The sequence below is a fragment of the Chlorocebus sabaeus genome, chromosome 2 (assembly GCF_047675955.1).
Source record: "Chlorocebus sabaeus isolate Y175 chromosome 2, mChlSab1.0.hap1, whole genome shotgun sequence".
In the NCBI taxonomy this organism is placed as follows: domain Eukaryota; kingdom Metazoa; phylum Chordata; class Mammalia; order Primates; family Cercopithecidae; genus Chlorocebus; species Chlorocebus sabaeus.
In genome coordinates, this window is record NC_132905.1 from 61,785,896 (window position 1) to 61,802,686 (window position 16,791).

Consider the following 16,791-nt stretch of genomic DNA (forward strand, 5'->3'; position numbering starts at 1 on the left):
AGCTGTGCCAAGCCAACCACCATATATGTGAGTGAGGCCGTTGACCACCAGCTGATGGCAGACACAGGAGAGAAGCCAGCCAAGACCACATGGAGCCCAGCCCATGCTACTACTGGGCTATAGGTTCATGAGCAAATAAATGGTGGCTGTTTTCAAGCAATTTGTTACCCAGGAAAAGTTCATAGTTCCTCTTCTTGGTTTAGTTCCTCTTTTTGGTGGAGCACATCCCCTGGTAGCATGGAAGTTTTAAAACATGTGCACCAATCCTTTGACACTTGTCCCATCAGCAGATAGGGTTCATGACACCTTCCCCTGCTTGGGCCTGTACCCTTAGTAATGCAACAAAAGTGACGTGGCATAACTTCTGAAGTTAAGTTAGAAAAGGCCCTACAGTTTCCATCTGGCCGTCCTGGGACACTCACTCCGGGGTAAGCCAGCCATTGAGGAAGAGATGTGAGACCACCGTGCTGGAAAGGCTACATGTTGACACTCCACTCAATAATCCAGTTGAGCCAGGCTTCCAGTGATCTGGGCCAAAGGCGCCAGACTGGTGAGTGATGTTGTCTTGGGCCCTCCAGACCAGCTCATCCACCAGGTAAAGACCACTAAGTGAGCTCCATCAACACCATGTGGAACAGAATAATCATCCAGTTGCACCCTCCCTGAGTTTTAACCCACAAAATTAATAATCCACTAATTTTGGTGATGGTTTGTCATGCAACAATAGATAACCAGATTGTACGCCATGATGGGAAGTTCTGCAGTTTCATTGGGAAGTGGCAGGCATTCTGGGACAGAAGAAACTTGGGGCCATTTGTGCAATCTACTGCACAGATTTTTAATCTCTGGTTTCTTACTCTCTGTTCCTTTCAGAGAGTTTCTTGTTCACATTTTACTGTTGCAATATCTTTATCACTCAAGGGATATTAATTGTAGGATTTATTTTAAATTTTCTCTTGCTCCCTGGATTCTTTTTCTTGAAGACCTTTTACTCCGCCCTCATGGTTTGCTTTGATCTCTGCATTTCATGATAGAAATTTCTTCAAATTTCTAATGATCCTTGGCTGTCTACTCACATTACCAATCTGGCTGGAAACTGGGTGGGGAGGGTGGACTGGTAGGCTTTTGTGTAGGGCCCATGCAGGGTGGTTGCACAGGGCTCGTGCAAAGGGGCTGGTTGGCTTTTTCTGTAATGCACTCTCCTCCCACCCCCCGTTACCGTATCTTTAGGTCTTTGTCCTGGAAGTGGTTCTCCAGATAATTTTCTGCCTGGGGTTGGACATTCTAAAATGAGACAGGTGAAGGAAGCTGAAGATCTCACCTTCTCTGGGCCTGATGTTTCTAGTTGTGGAGTTTCTTTGTTGCCTTTTCTTCAGAGGATAAACCTCCCTTTGCTTGCCCAGAAGTGAGTGGGGTTATTACCTGGCTGGACAGGATGGGGGTTGGGGACCTAAAGGTCCCACGCTCCTTGTATAGATTGCTTTCAATTCCCACTTCACCAGCGGCTCCTCCAAGACCTAGTAGCTCCAATTTTTGAACCTTTTAGACAAATTGGCTTGTTTCTCTTTGCAGCAGTCCACCCACACAGCAGTCGCCTACCCCATCCATTTAGGTTTGACTTTCTTCCTGTCTGTTATGTCACTGGCCACTTCTCCATCCATTTTCCTTTCTCGTAGTTCAGGGTTACAAATGTCTCTCCATTTTCTCAAAGACAGAGTTTTTGTTTCTGCTTCTTGTTCTTGTTTTGGGGAGGTTTTTTGTTTGTTTTTTTTCTTTTTTAACAAGAGAAAGGGAATAGAAATGTCTTTAGTCTGCTATCTTAAAGCTACCATTTCATTAGAGTTTTGAATGGAAAAAGCACCCTATTATATTGGACAAAAGTGTGTCAGCAATGTGGGTTTTGTGACTCTTACTGAAGTAAGAGCCTGTATTATATGCCAAGGCGGCTTCATGTTCTGGTTTTACGAATGCGTTTGATACAGTTAATCAAATAGCAAATTATATACTAAGGAGAATACAGATAAGTCATTGCTGGCTTGGCAGAGAGTGGAGAATAGCCTTGACCATAAAGCCTAGGGGAGGAAAAGTGGGGTGGAGGCGTAAGGCTGACCTGTCCCTGCTAAGTGCCACTGTCTCCAGCTCGCCCCTTTCTGCCTGCAGGTCCCTGCTCAGACGCCACCTCCTCGGAGGATCCCCACCCACCTGTCACTTTCTGTCTACTAACTAACTCTGTTTTATGTGGCCTCGCCTGACTGCCTGCCAATGGATTTGATTGACTTATTTATCTTTAGGTTTGTCTTCCCCACTAGATCATGAGCTCCACGACCAGGGGGAGCTTTGCTTTTTCACCTCCATACACTCAGTGCCTGTGAGCACCTGGTGTATCAGTAGATGCTCAATAAAGAGTTGCTGAGTGAACAGATGAATGAACCAGTGATTGCCTGGATCCATGTTTTCTATGAGAAGGCAGAGCTCTGAGGACAGACAGAGGCCCAGCATGCATGAGGAAGTCCCGCTGGCCCAGGCAGTGGCCTGAGAGCTGCCTACCATGGCGGTCACTGTTCTTGGGAACCACAGATGTTTCCCCTCTAATCCCTCCGTGGGGGCCAGGGGGGTATGAGAATGGGAGAGAACACAAAGTCCCTTTATTCAGGGGAGAGGATTCCATCTCGAGACAAATTGTTACCTCCAAGGCCACCAGCCGCCCAGCCGGCCCATCACCATGGCCTCCCTCTCAAGGATGTGGGCACAAGCCCGGCCAGAGCTGAAATTGCCCTGGAAACTAGTCTCTCCTTTAATTAACAGGGAGAGTGACCAGGCCTGCTAATGGGGTGGGGCATGGAGTCGGGGTGGGGTCAAGTTCATAAAGTCCCCAAAGAATCAAGGCCTCCTTGTTTATTTTCCTGAAAATGTTCCCCTTTACCCAGAACAGCGTGGGGGCCAAGCAGGCCGCAGGCAGGGAAAAAGCTTTAACCTCCCGCCTGCTCAGCTCATCACATCGCTATTTGACTTGCATTTTAAAAATAATTGCAAACTTAATGAAAAAATAACCTAACTGCCAAACAGGCCAGGGACTCATGGCCAGCATTGGCAGAAGCAAGCCCTTGGCAGCTGTGAGGATGAGATGTAAGGGGTATAGAGGAGTCACTGGAAGACAGAGGACACGCTTTAGATGGACACTCCCTCTCTCTAGCACCAGCTTTGGCTCCCTATTGCCCTTTGTATCATGCCCAAATGTCTCAACCCATGTCTTAGAGCCAGTTTTACTCAGGCCCTATGCGGAAGACACTGGAACCCAAAAGGGAAAGGAAGTTGCTCAGGTTGTGCATTGTGTGGGACCTGATGCAGGTAGTGAGGCTGGTTGCGATGGGTTCTCAGGGAAAGAGCAGATGAAAGTGAGAATGTGTATTATCATCTGAGCCCTGGCTGGGTGTGGCCAACATGCCAGGCAAGCAGTCTTGGGAAGCAGGCACAATGATTATTCATCTTTTTTTTTTTTTTTTTTTTTTTTTTTTTTGAGACGGAGTCTCGCTGTGTCGCCCAGGCTGGAGTGCAGTGGCGCAATCTCTGCTCACTGCAAGCTCCGCCTCCCGGGTTCACGCCATTCTCCTGCCTCAGCCTCCCGAGTAGCTGGGACTACAGGCGCCCGCCACTGCGCCCAGCTAATTTTTTCTATTTTTAGTAGAGACGGGGTTTCACCATGGTCTCGATCTCCTGACCTTGTGATCCGCCCGCCTCGGCCTCCCAAAGTGCTGGGATTACAGGCGTGAGCCACCGCGCCCGGCCCTCATGATTATTCATCTTTAATATCCCAGGACTTGAGCCCAGGTCTGTCTGGCTTTTAGCCACCACACTAAGTGCTGTAAAAGGAGTCGGAGGTAGAAATGAAGTAACAACGACAATAATAATAAGCAGCTTTCATGGATTGTAGACTATGTGCCACTGTGCCAAGCTCTTTACCATGTCTTTTAATCTTCACAATAACTTTATCTAGTAGGTAGTGTTATTGACCCATTTTACAAACAAGGCACAGAGCACTGGTTCAAGGTTGTGCAGCTGGGAAATGGCCTGTACTCTTCTCCCCTGAGAATAATGCTGTACAGTGAGTCAGGGAGTTTTGTGAGGTCTCAAGAACAGGGACCTTGTCTGTCTTATTCACTTGTGTGTCCTCAGAGCCCAGAAGAGAGACTGGCATATAATAGATATTTAATATCTGTGTTGTGAATAAGAATGAACAAATGCACCCGGACCTAAAAATAACTTCCAGATGAACCATCCCAGTTCCCCCTTCACCATTCTGGATTATCTTGACTTACCTTGAAGTGAACAAGATACTAAGGGGTTCCAAAAGAACTAAGAAATAGAACTTGGTTTGAAAGACAGGAGGGAGCCACAGCAGGTCCTTCAGGAAAGGAGTTCCAAGCTAGGGGAATGATGGTCTTCCTGTGTCTTTATGGATTCCAGGAGATAGTTAAGGTCAATGAGCCTTTAGTCAAAAGGTCAAGTTATCCCCAGTGGTAAGTGCTGGGGGAAGAGGAGGGCACTTCTCAGGAGTTGAGGGTCCCCAACTTGTCATGCTCATTGGTTTTGTAGCTGGGAGTGCCAGGTTCAGGCTGGCCAGCCAGCCTCTTCAGCTTGCCCACGGTAAATCCCATGATCCTGGGTCAAGGATGCCCAAACATGGTATATCCATAGCCAGCTGACAGAATTAGTATGTTATTGAATCTTTCAACAATGGATTCTTTGAAACTTACAACTCTGGAGTCTTTGAGGTCCATCTCAGACTCTGAGGCTGTAGAAACTGTTCATCTTAGAATAATGATAGATACAAAACATTTATTGAGTGCTTACTACTCCAGACACTGTTTACAAATATCATCGCCTTTAATCCTCACAACCACTCCAGGAGGTAGTAGCAATATGACCCCCACTTTACAGATGTGAAGACGGAGGCACTGAAAGGTCATGTAACTTGCCCAGGGTCACTGGCCGCCTGGCTCTAAAGCACATGGCACTGCCTCACAGACACTTAAAATCGTTGGGACTTACACTCTCCAAATTTTAGAATCGTAGAAAGTTACAAGGCCGGATCTTCAAGCCACAGTCTTAAAATCATAGCACTTTAGAACTTGCCACCATTGACTCATCAAATTCTGCCGTCATCAAATCTGGGCATGTTATAATCCTGGAATTCCAGATTCTTGGGGACTTTAAGTCAGAGAAGTTTGGATCCTGGGATACTAGCCTTGGATTACAGACCCTAGCCCAGTCCTCTCATATAGCACAGGGATACTGAGGCCCACAGAAGTGCCAGGAGAAGCCAAGAGAGGCAGATCCTGGTGGATTCAGTGTCATGTTTGGAGGGAGAAATTGGAGCAAACAAAGAAAGCCCCTGGGCAGGCAGGGATCTGTTTGAGATTAGCAGTGGGTTTTTGTGCTGCCGAGGAATGTGCCCAACGTTACTGTTATCCCTGCAGGTTGCTGCCTCCTTCCTTCCCCCTCAGATGCCCTCCTCAGAGCCCATCCTGGCCAGGCTCAATATCCTGTTTCTACCACCAACAAATTGAATTTTCAGAAGTTGGCCTCCTAACGAAGCCAGCTTAATACATTGGAGGTTTTCTTTGCCTGCATTGCTATTTCTTGGTGGGGTACCTGCTCTCCAGGAGCCCAGAGAGGTTTTGCACACTCGAATCACAACGCTGGGAGGAATGAGGGACAGGAACCGTGGGACACGTGGCTGGGGGCTTAGGTAGACTGAGAGGTGGGAACAGACATGGAGTGTTTCAAGGGGGTGGTGACAGGTCCACAGGGACCTCCATACTGCTCAGGCCACACCTGGGAATTTGGGGGCCTTCAGTCTTTCAGAAACATTAACTAAATGGGGTTTGTTTAGAGGAGGGATGGGAGAGGTGGGTGGGAACCCCATGCTCTGGGAGACCTTTAGCCTGGAATAGATGGAAAGAAGCATAAATTCTAAAGTTGAGCCTCTCAGCAGCTGCCCCCTTGAAGACAGACAGGGGTGGAGCCCTGGGGTATAGACCTAAAACTGAAAGGTAGAAACTCCATGAAGATTTTTGTTTTATCAAAAGTAACAGTTCTCAGGCCAGGCATGGTGGCTCACACCTGTAATCCTGAGGAGGGCAGATCACTTGAGGTCAGGAGTTCGAGACCAGCCTGGTCAACGTGGTGAAACCCCATCTCTGCTAAAAATACAAAAATTAGCTGGGTATGGTGTCAGGCACCTGTAGTCCCAGCTACTCAGGAGGCTGTGGTAGGAGAATTGCGTGAACATGGGAAGCAAATGTTGCAGTGAGCCGAGATTGCATCACTGCACTGCAGCCTGGGCAATGGAGCAAGACATTGTCTCAAAAAAAAAAAAAAAAAAAAAGCAATGGTTCTCAAAGTACAGTCTGGAACCCATGGGGTTCCTGAGACCATTCCAGGGCATCCACATGGTCAAAACTATTTTCACAATAACACTAAGACATTATTTGTTCTTCTCACCCTCAGTGGGGTTGTCCAAAGTTGATATGACATGTGATGCCACCATCGCTCTGATAGCAATGAAAAAAATTAATGCAAAAACATTCATGATGCACAAAATACTAAAACTATAAATAAAGAGAAGACTAATACTACTGATTTTTCCTTTCACCTCAGGCTTCAGTGTGAATTTTTCAAAATATTGCATTAAAATATCCTAATTACTGATATTTTTGGCACACAAATTTTAAACCTGAGGCGAGGGCCTCGTTTAACTCACTCTAGTCCTGGCTGTGGATATAATCCACATACACAGAAGCTCTTTGTGGTCCTCAATAATTTTTAAGGATATAAAGGGTGCTGAGATGAAAACATTTGAGAGTCACTGATAAAAGGGATAATGTTGCATCAGCTCAAACTATCCAACAATGGAGGGGATTACATTCCAAGGTACTGAGTTCCCATCACAAGGTGTGTACAAATGGAGGGATTAAAGGATCAGGTGTGGGGAAGAGGCCTAGCGTGCAGCATCTCTTGCTCGGGTGCCTCCTGTGGTCCCACCCACCTGGCATCCAAGAGATCTTCTCATTTTCCCACTTGAAAGTTTGCAGTGGTACCCCACTGTGCTCTGAGCAAAAACCCACCTCTTCTTCATGGCCTACCAGGCTCTATGTGTCCTGGCCCAGTCTCCCACTCTTTCACCCTAGCCTCTTTCTATTTCTTCAGCATGCCAAACTCTTTCTTACCTCAGAGATTCTGCACACGCTGTTCCCTCTGCCTGGAACATCTTCCTCTTCACTCTTCTCATGGCTGTTCCTTGTATCTTCTGAGTTTCAACTTGACTGTTGCCTCCAGGAACGCTTCCCTGATCACCACATAGTAAGTAGAATTTCTCTGACATCATCTCTCGACTTCTCTTTTGCTTCCTTCATGGAAGTCATCACCGCTTTTTTATATTTACTTGTTGGCATGGATGGTTCTCATCTATTCTCTCCATGAAACCGTGAGCTCCTCCAGGGCAGGAAGCCTGACTGTTCAGACATGGGGTCTCAGCACCTGACCCAGCACCTGGCATGGAGGAGGCCCTTGAGAAGTGTTTGTTAAGCAAATAAACAAATCCATTATGAATTAGTGAATCAATGAGTACATGAATGAAAGATTAAATAGAAAAGTCCTCTGACTTCTGATGCTCAGGCACTCACCAGGAAACCCAAAGTAACACAGGTTGTTGGAAACATCAGTAACCATGGCTGGATGGTGTGTGATGAAGTATTAAGTAGTAAGTGTTTGCCCACCACCCATCAGCGCTGATCAAGTTGGAGGAGAGGGACACTGGCCTGGCTGCAGAAATCTTGGATGAGTTGGGGCTTGAACACAAGCCTCCAGGCCTTTGCCAAGGCAGGTTCCCCTGCCTAGTTTCTCTGAAGATTCACATTGTATTCACTATTAGGGCCCAGCTCAAATAACCCTGCCTCCTATGGCTCTTCCCTGCCTCTTCTCAGGTCAGAACACACCATCCTTGTTCTGGGTGTTACTGTATTAGGATAACCACCCTTGTCTATCACTGATTTGAAGACATTAGCTTATAAAAATGTCCTGATAGTCTAGATGTTATCCCAGTTTAGAGATGACAAAAGTAAAGGTCCCAGAAGAACTTACATTCCAGTGGAGGAGACTCATCATGGGCAAAAAAGTAAACCCATGTGTTGTGGGTGATAAGAGTTAAGGTGAAGAATGTTGCCGGGGAAGAGGAGTGGGGAGGCCTCTCTGAGGGATCGAAGAGATATGGGTACAAATTCCATCTAATAGTCTCAGCTAAAGTACAGTTAACTGTTACCACTAACATTCAGTTAGCTGTTGCTTCCAGGATGTCTGTTTCATGGGGACCGGGACTATGTTCACTTTTCTGTCCCCAGCACCTAGAACAGTGATCAATACATAGTAGGTGCTCCATGTATGGTGTGAGGTGAATAAAGGCCTGTCTGCATCAGGCATTGTAGATGAATTATTTTAATCTCCATGGTCAGAGAAGTAAGGGTTATCATCCCTATTTTGTAGATAAGGAAACGAGGGCACAGTGAAGTTAAAGGCTAATGATTTACCCAAGAACACCCACATAGTAAATGGTGGAGCCCGAGTTAGATTCAAATCCAGTCCAATCTGTCTCGTATCTTAGACACTCTCCTACACAGCCTTACTCACTTGCGGTGTGACCAGGGCACATTGCCCAACCTCTCTGAGCCTCAGTTTCTTTAGCTTTTAAAATAGTACCCATGTCATAGAGTTACTGGGAAAGTTTGGTTCATGTAGAGCTCTTAGACTCCTGCCTGGCACACATTAACACCTCTTTTCAGGTGACCCATTCTCGTTTGATATTGTCAGCCATTGTGAAATAAGAGGGTACAGAGTAAAGCTTTCCAAATGGAAAAACCTGCTATGACTTCTAGAAAGTCTCGGGAAACTTTCTAGGTCAGTTATGGAGGTTGCAGAGAGGAAGGCCTCAGGGACGAGATGCAAAAACAGCACCCATGCAAGTTGATTTGTAAACTGCTTTCTTCATCCTTTAGGAGGAATTGCCCAAAAGGCAGCATTTCTGGGGCATGCCCAGGGTCTCAGGCACTGTGCTGAGGGTTCTGTATCACCTCTGTCGATTTTTTCCAGTTCCATTATACAGATGGCACCACTGAGGCTCAGAGAAGTGAAGGGACTTGCCCAGCGCCTCACAGTGCATCAGAAACAGTCAGGACTCAGCTCAAGAAAAGGCCCCAAAGCTAACACTCCCAACCACATGATCTAAGACCAGGGAACAAGGGGACCATGAGAGTGAGGGCAGGAAAAACGCTGGAAGATGTACCAGAGACTTAGCACTTTACTGATGGCATCTTTCCAGGCCAGTGCCCACCCCTCCTCTCCTGGCCTTCTCTTCCACCTCCCACCCTCCTGGGTTCCTGCACCATTTTCTCACTGGTGCTCCTGCCATGCCTGTTATCTTCTGTTGGTTCCTGGGAAAAGATTCTGAGATGGAGATTGGCATGCAGTGGGTTTACTGGGGAGAGTACTCAGGAGTAAGACCAATGCAGGAGTGAGGAAGACAGGCCTGGGAGGAGGGAACAGCTGGCACAATGGAATTACAACAGAAATCTCAGTGACCCCACAGGAGCTCTGGAGCAGACATGCCCCTTCAGAGCTGAGGAATGGGGTCAGGCGTTTTTTATCACACACCGACCACTCATTGGCCACAGGCTGCACCTGGAATGAATGTGTCCTTGGGCAGGGCAAGTCCCTACAGCTGAGGGCCATTCCCAGCTGGGAACTCTCAGCAGCTGGTAGTCCCATCAGCTGGGAAGGGTGTCTGGCGAGGGAATCTATGCTAGCCCTCAACCTCCCTTCCACCTGTCCACTGTTATCTGACGATAGCGATCATGCCACACTGGCTCACACCGGCAGCACACTGTCTACCTCTCAGGCCCCCCACCACGTGTGGTGTGTGGCTTCCCTCATTTCATCCTCATGACAACCATGAGAGGGGGACCCTGTTATCCCCACTTTCCAGATGGGGAAACGGAGGCTCAGTGAGATGAAGAGCTTGCCCAGAGTCCCATGGCGCAAGAATGCAGTAGCTGGTATTCTCACCCAAGCAGTGGGACCTTTGGGTCCTATCTTGGTCCCTTATAGAAACTCCTTCCTTTAATCCAGCTCAGCACTGAGTCCCCAGGAGTCAAAGCTCCTGCCCTCAAAAAGTTCATAATCCAGTGGGGGAAATCAAGACACATGCACTGGAAAGATAAGGGGTGGTAAGTGCTGTGATGAGAGGTGACCCGAGGGTGGGTGACAGGGATGTCCTGCCCAGGAAGGCAGGTGAGACAAAGGCAGTGAGTTCGGCCTCAGTGGATGAGGAGAGTGCTGCGGGAAGGATCGGGGCAGGGTGGGCTTCTAGGCAGTGGGAGCGCAGATGCAAAGACAGAGAGGGTAAAAAGAGGAGCCCTCAAGAAATAGAGAGTGGTCTCCTGAGATGACATAATGGGTGGGGGAAGGAAAACAAGGTCATCAAGGTGGAGGGGCTCCAGCCTCAGAGCCCTGCATGACGCAGCCCCTGCCCCTCCGTAATATTTGCTGAATGAATGAATGGTTGGATGGGTGAATGAATCGCTGCTGTGGAGGGTGGATTGGAGTTTACAGAGAGGGGAAGGGAGACTAGTGGGGGGTCCACAGCAAATGTCCAGGTAAGAGGAAATGGGCCCAAATTTGCAGGGACCACAGGGGTGAAGCGATGAGAGAGAGAAAGAGAGAGAGGAGCGGAACCCTGCTGGGCATTGTGACCTAGAGCTTCTGTGGCCCATCTCTCAGTCTCACCCTGTTCCACCTCCATGCCCTGCACCACGCTGCATCCCCCACCTGGCAGCTTTTTCCTCTCTCCTCTGCATCTGCAAGTCTTTCACCGGCTACCCGAGCTCTGCTTCCTCTGGGAAGTCTTATTGACCAATGCAGCTCTCCCTTACCCTGCAAGATCACTTCCCATCTCCCTCACAGTTTAACCCCAGCAAACTCCATTTGCAGAGGCCGGTGTTCAAACTGCAACCTGCAACTTCTGAATGCCATGCCAACAGGGAAGCATTTAATGCCCTTCAGCAAGGGTATGATGGGATAAATGTGGATCCATGTATCCAGTACAGGTAGGACCTCTCTGCCCCCATATTGCCTGCTCATTAGCCCTCTAAGTGTAGCATCTGGTAAATCTGGGCTTGGAGTTTGGATGATTGGAAACAGGAACGATCTCTCTGGGGACAGTTCTTAAGTTCTAATGGAGCAACTCTTCACAGAGGGGCTTGCAAAGCCCTTAATTAAAGTTACCATCAGAACAAAGATTCTCTGAAGCAAGAATTTGGACCCCATTGGAGTCCCTGAATCCAGGCAACCAAGCTTGCATAAGTGTGCAACACAAAGGCGAATGAGTCCCCAAGGAAGAAGAGGCTCCATCCTCAACTTGCTGCCCTTGTCTGAGGGAAGCACCATGCCCTACGGCTGACATTTACTGAGTTTGCATCCATTGACTCTTTTGGTTGTGGAAAACTGGCTCAGACAAAAATGGGATTTGCTGGACTGAGAAGGCCAGGCTGGAGCTACAGTGCAGCAGGATCTAAGGGCTCAAGTGATGTCGCTGGCGTGGCGTTTCTCTCCATTTTTTTCTGCTCAGCATCCTTCAGAGTCCACTTCATTCCCAGAGTCTATGAAGGTGGGGTGCATAGGGACAGTCTGTTGGACCAGTGTGGTCACACACATACCCTGAACCAAGGAGCACAACAGCCTCCCTGAGTGGCTGAGGCTGGGGGGCATGTCCCAGATTACACTGACCAAGGAGTAGGAAAATGTTCCCCATCAGAAATTGGTAGAATGGGGAATGGATTCTGGGGAAGTAAGCAATGAACATTATCCATAAGGGCCTACTATATGGTAAGCAGCTATTAATTGCTTTGCCAATTTATAGTTGAGGAAACAGCCTCAGAGAGGTAAAGTCACTCTGATAGCCAGGAAGTAGGGAAAGGCAAGCTTGGAAAACAGCTCTGTCTTGTATCAGAGCCCAGGGTCTGGGGAGTTCCACCATCCTGCTTTCTAGGCAACATCTTTACCCATCTCTGTTTTGGTCGAAGGCACAAAGCTGGTTTCAGATGGCTCTTGGATAAGCCTGTGTGGGAAGGACAGATAGATGGGAGTGTGTATGGATGAATGGATGGGTGAGTGGATGAACAGCGGGTAGATGGATAGGTAGGTAGAAGGAGGGATGGGTTGCTGGCTGTGTGGTTTACCGGCTAGGTGGGCAGGTAAATTGGTAGATGGTTATTAGGTGGAAGGGTGGATGTATGGATAGGTGGGTGGATGCTTGGGTGAATAAGTGAATGGGCAACTGAAAGGACAGGTGGAAGGATGTGTGGGTAACTAGATGGGAGGGTGAATAGAATAATGCTGACAGAAGCATTAACAATCATGTCTAGCCTCTTGCCCCTCTCTTCCCAACTGCCTTTTCCAGTGGAAAAATTGAAAATCATGGGCCCGGGGAAGACATTCCCCTGTGGTCTGTTAATAGAGGCCCAGCAAGGCCAGCCGAGGCTGTCAGCTCACCCCCCCGCTAGGACCCTGTCATTAGCCACACTCCCCCAACCCTGCCCTTTGGTGGAAGTATGATCTAGTGGGCACTGAGGGGCTGGGCCCATCCAGGCCCCTTATTAAGCCTTATTAAGCCCACAGAGGGGGAGCAAGAAGGGGAGGAGAACTTTCTCCCAAAGGTCAACTGTTGGAAAAAGAAGATACAGATGTTCTCTGGGGTGGTCGTCTACTCTCAGGCCACAAGGAATGTGAAAGTTTGCCTGGCCCTACCTGCTCTGCTGTCTTCTTGCAGGCTGGGAAACTGAGGCCCATATAGGAGAGAGGAGGGACACACAGAAGTGAGAACAGAGCCAGACTCAAAACTCAGTCTGGCTCACAGACCATAGCCCAGCCTTTCCCTGAAACCTACAGCCTCAGCATCAACAATGGGGAGGGAAAGGAATGGGCATGAATGTGGCTCCTGCTATATGCCAGGCTCTTGGGCAAAGCATTTTCTGTTCATGGAGCCACTGGTCTCCTCTGTATCCCCACTAGTAAAATGGAAGTTATGCCTGTCCTTTCACTGATTGAACAAGCATTTGTTAAACATTGGTTATACTATGGGCCAAGCACTGGTCTAGGTGATAGGAATATGGCATTAACTAGCCAAACAAGGTTTCTGCTCTCAGAGAGCTTACTTTCTAGACAGTGATAGAGACAGACAAATAAGTAGATAGATAAAATGTGATATGAAGAAAAATGAGTAGGGATGTGAGATGTACAAGGATGGAAGGGACATTCTTTGGATGAGATGGTTGGGGAGGGCCTCTCTGAGAAGGTGATCATGGTCAAGGTCATCAACTGTCCACCAAATCCATTCTCCCCTTTGCTAGTATGTGGGCGAAGCCCACAAGTGGCTGTCCACGCAGGGTCAACATTTCCTAGCTCTATTTACATGCAAGTGTGGTCATGTGACCAGATCTTGCCAACAGAATGAGAGCAGAAGTGATGAGTGCCACATCCAGGCCTAGCTTTTGAGAAGTAGGGGAGCTTCCTCCATGTTCTTGTTACTTTTCCCCTGGCTGAATTCACATGATAACAAGGCCCCAGGATAGGGGAGCCACAAGATTAGAAGAGCCTGGATTCCTGCATCACCACATGGAGGAGAGCCACTCATTGCCCTGGCACATCCATTGCATGAGTGAGAAATAAACTCCAGGTGAGACCCAAGAGACATGTGATGAACTAGGTTAGGGCATTGCAGGCAGAGGAAATAGCATATGCAAAAGGCTGAAGGCAGAACCAAGCTTGACATGTTGGCACAGAAAGGATACCAGTGTGGTCAGAATAAATGGCACAAGAGGAGGAAATGAGGTGAGCCATGCAGTCAGTGGCCTCAGTCAGGAGCCTGTATTTCAAGGGGCCCCAGTGGAGGTGGCACCATCAGCAGGGGAGAAATACCATCTGGTTCATACTTGGAAAAGATCCCTCTGGCCACTGTGCAGAGATGAGTTGGAAGGAGGTGGAAATGGACACACCAGAGAGGAGCTGGTGCAGTCATCCTGGCCTGGATGAGGCTGGGGACTTAAGAGTGAGTAAACAGAGTGGATTTGGATACATTTTCAAGGGCTTGCTGATGGGTTGTTTGTGGAAGGTGAAGGAAACCAAATCACTCACAAACCATTGAACAAAATCTAATGCAGAAGCCAATATATATTGGTAAACCCTTTACGGGTATCTGTCTAGCTTCTAATCTCCCTTTCTGAGAACCTCCCACTCATGCCTATCTGATAACTCTACTAATCTGATAAACTGGCCCCTCCCCTGCCCTAGCTGATGGAGCTGGAGATCAGTCCCTGACTGGGGCTCAGTCAATCAGATCATCCCTGGCTGTCAGACCCCAGTGTATGGCTGGATGGGGAATAGGCTGGGCCCCAGGACCCTATCCTTGATAGAGATGGTGGGGTAGGGGGAAGGTCAGCAACCTAGAAGCCAAGGAAGAATGAGCCCTCCAAGGACCATCTATCCACCCCATAGCAGGGGAAACATAGCTGCAAGTGGACTCAACCACCTTCAACCACAACTGGAGCTGCCACCAGTCAAGTGTGGAAAGTGTTGGTCTTTGCAGAGGCCTGGACTGGCAGGGCAGAGTGGGTCTCCCAGGGCAGAAGATGGGAGGGGCCAGCTCCACTTCTGTGCCTCAGGTTGGGAGACATGATCCTCTGGGTCCTGTCCATACTCTAGACAAGGATATTCCTTGTCTGAGCCTAGAAAAGTTATTCCCCTGGGAAGAAGGGAGGTGCTTCTGTTTCTCCATCTGTCAGGTGGCTGAGTATAACAGATTTCATTTCCAAAAATGGCCCCAACCATATTTCCATTCCCTCCTGCTCCTCATGAACCCTGCCACTCTCCATCAAGAGGGAGAGTTTATTTCTCCTCCCCTGGAGCCTAGCAGGACTTTGTGACTGCCTTGATGAATACGATGCAGCAGAGGTGACTGTGTAACTTCCAAGGGTGGGTAAGAAAAGACAATACAGCTTCTCCCTGGCTCTTTGTCTTGAGACACCCTGGGAACCCAGCCACCATGGTGTAAGGAAGCCCAGGCCTCCTAGAAAAGCCAGAGGTAAATGTTCTGGCCGACATTTACCCAGCCAGGGTCCCAACCAACAGTCAGCATCAACCGCCAGACCCGTGAGGGAATCAGTCCAGCCCCTGGCCATCAAATCTTCCAGCTGAGGCCCCAGACACCGCGGATCACAGACAAATCTACCCGCTGTGCCTTTCTGGATTCCTGCCCCACACAATATGTGAATGCAATGAATCACTGTTTGATACCACTATGTTCAGTGGTGATGGGTAACGCAGCACCAGATACCCAGAAGGCTGACTCAGGCAGACTCTGCCTCCATGACACCCTCCGTGCTAAGCATCTGTTCAATTTCCCCACTGTCCTGAAATTTCCAGACACTCCTCTTTGACTCAGGCTTGGCTATGAGCTGGGGCCTCTCAGAGATCTTCCAAAGATCAGCCATGGAACAAGCACTGCTGGGGAATTCACTCCCTGGTCAAGAACTTTTGCTGACTCTCCATTTCCCCCAATATCCAATCTCAGCTCCTCTACTGGGCTTCCCAGGCCTGTCCTAATCTCCTCCATCCTCATGTCTCCCTGAAATGGGCCACAGTTCCTCCCTCTGCAGTGTATCAAGAGTAAGAATGTGGGGTTAGGTGAGGTGAGGGGAATTGCAGGCTCTGGGAGAGCTTTAAGAGCTGGGCCTGAAGCTTTAGAAGGCTGTTTTCCCTCATTTAGCAAATATTGAGTCCTAGTGTGCACTATATTCTATTTAAAGTGCTGGGGATACACAGGTTCACCGGCTAGACATAATCCCTGTCCTAAACCCATGAGAATCATATTCTCTTCCACCTCAGGGCCTTTGCACCTGCCATTCTCCTCACCTAAAATCCATTTCCGAAGATTTGTGTACGCCTCATCCTTTATCCTTCTAGTCTCACCTTAGAAGGGCCTGCATGGCCCTTCTCCACTCTATGTTGGCACTGCAGACCTCTGGTGCCCTGACCTTTTGTGTCCTCTCTCCCTTTCCCTCTCCCTCTCCCTCTCTAGTCACCCCCATTGCTAATTCCCCTTTTTTTTTTTTTTTTTTTTTTTTTGAGACAGAGTCTCACTCTGTCACCCAGGCTGGAGTGCAACAGTGCAATCTTGCCTCCCAGGTTCAAGCGATTCTCCTGTCTCAGCCTCTTGAGTAGCTGGGATTACAGGCGCCTGCTGCCACAGCCAGCTAATTTTTTGTATTTTAGTAGAGACGAGGTTTCACCGTGTTCAAGGCTGGTCTTGAACTTCTGAGCTCAGGCAATCCACCCGCCTCTGTCTCCCAAGGTGCTAGGATTACAGGTGTGAGCCACCATGCCTGGCCTAATTCCCTTTACTCTTAATTTTATCTGCCTGTTCATTTTCTCCTTAAGTCTTGAACAGCAATATATAATCTGTGATGGCTGATTTACTTGATGTTTGTCTGACTTCCCCTACTAGAAATGTCAGCTTCCTGAGGCAGGGACTGTGTCTGTCTCATTCACTGCTGTGTGCCTGGGAATGGCACAGGGCCTGGCACCCATGGGTGCTCTATGACTATTAAATGTGTGTAGCGCAATGCTAGCTGCACAGTGCCTGCCTGCAGCTGGGAAGCTCTCAGTAGGGGGTGACCCTCTCTTCCT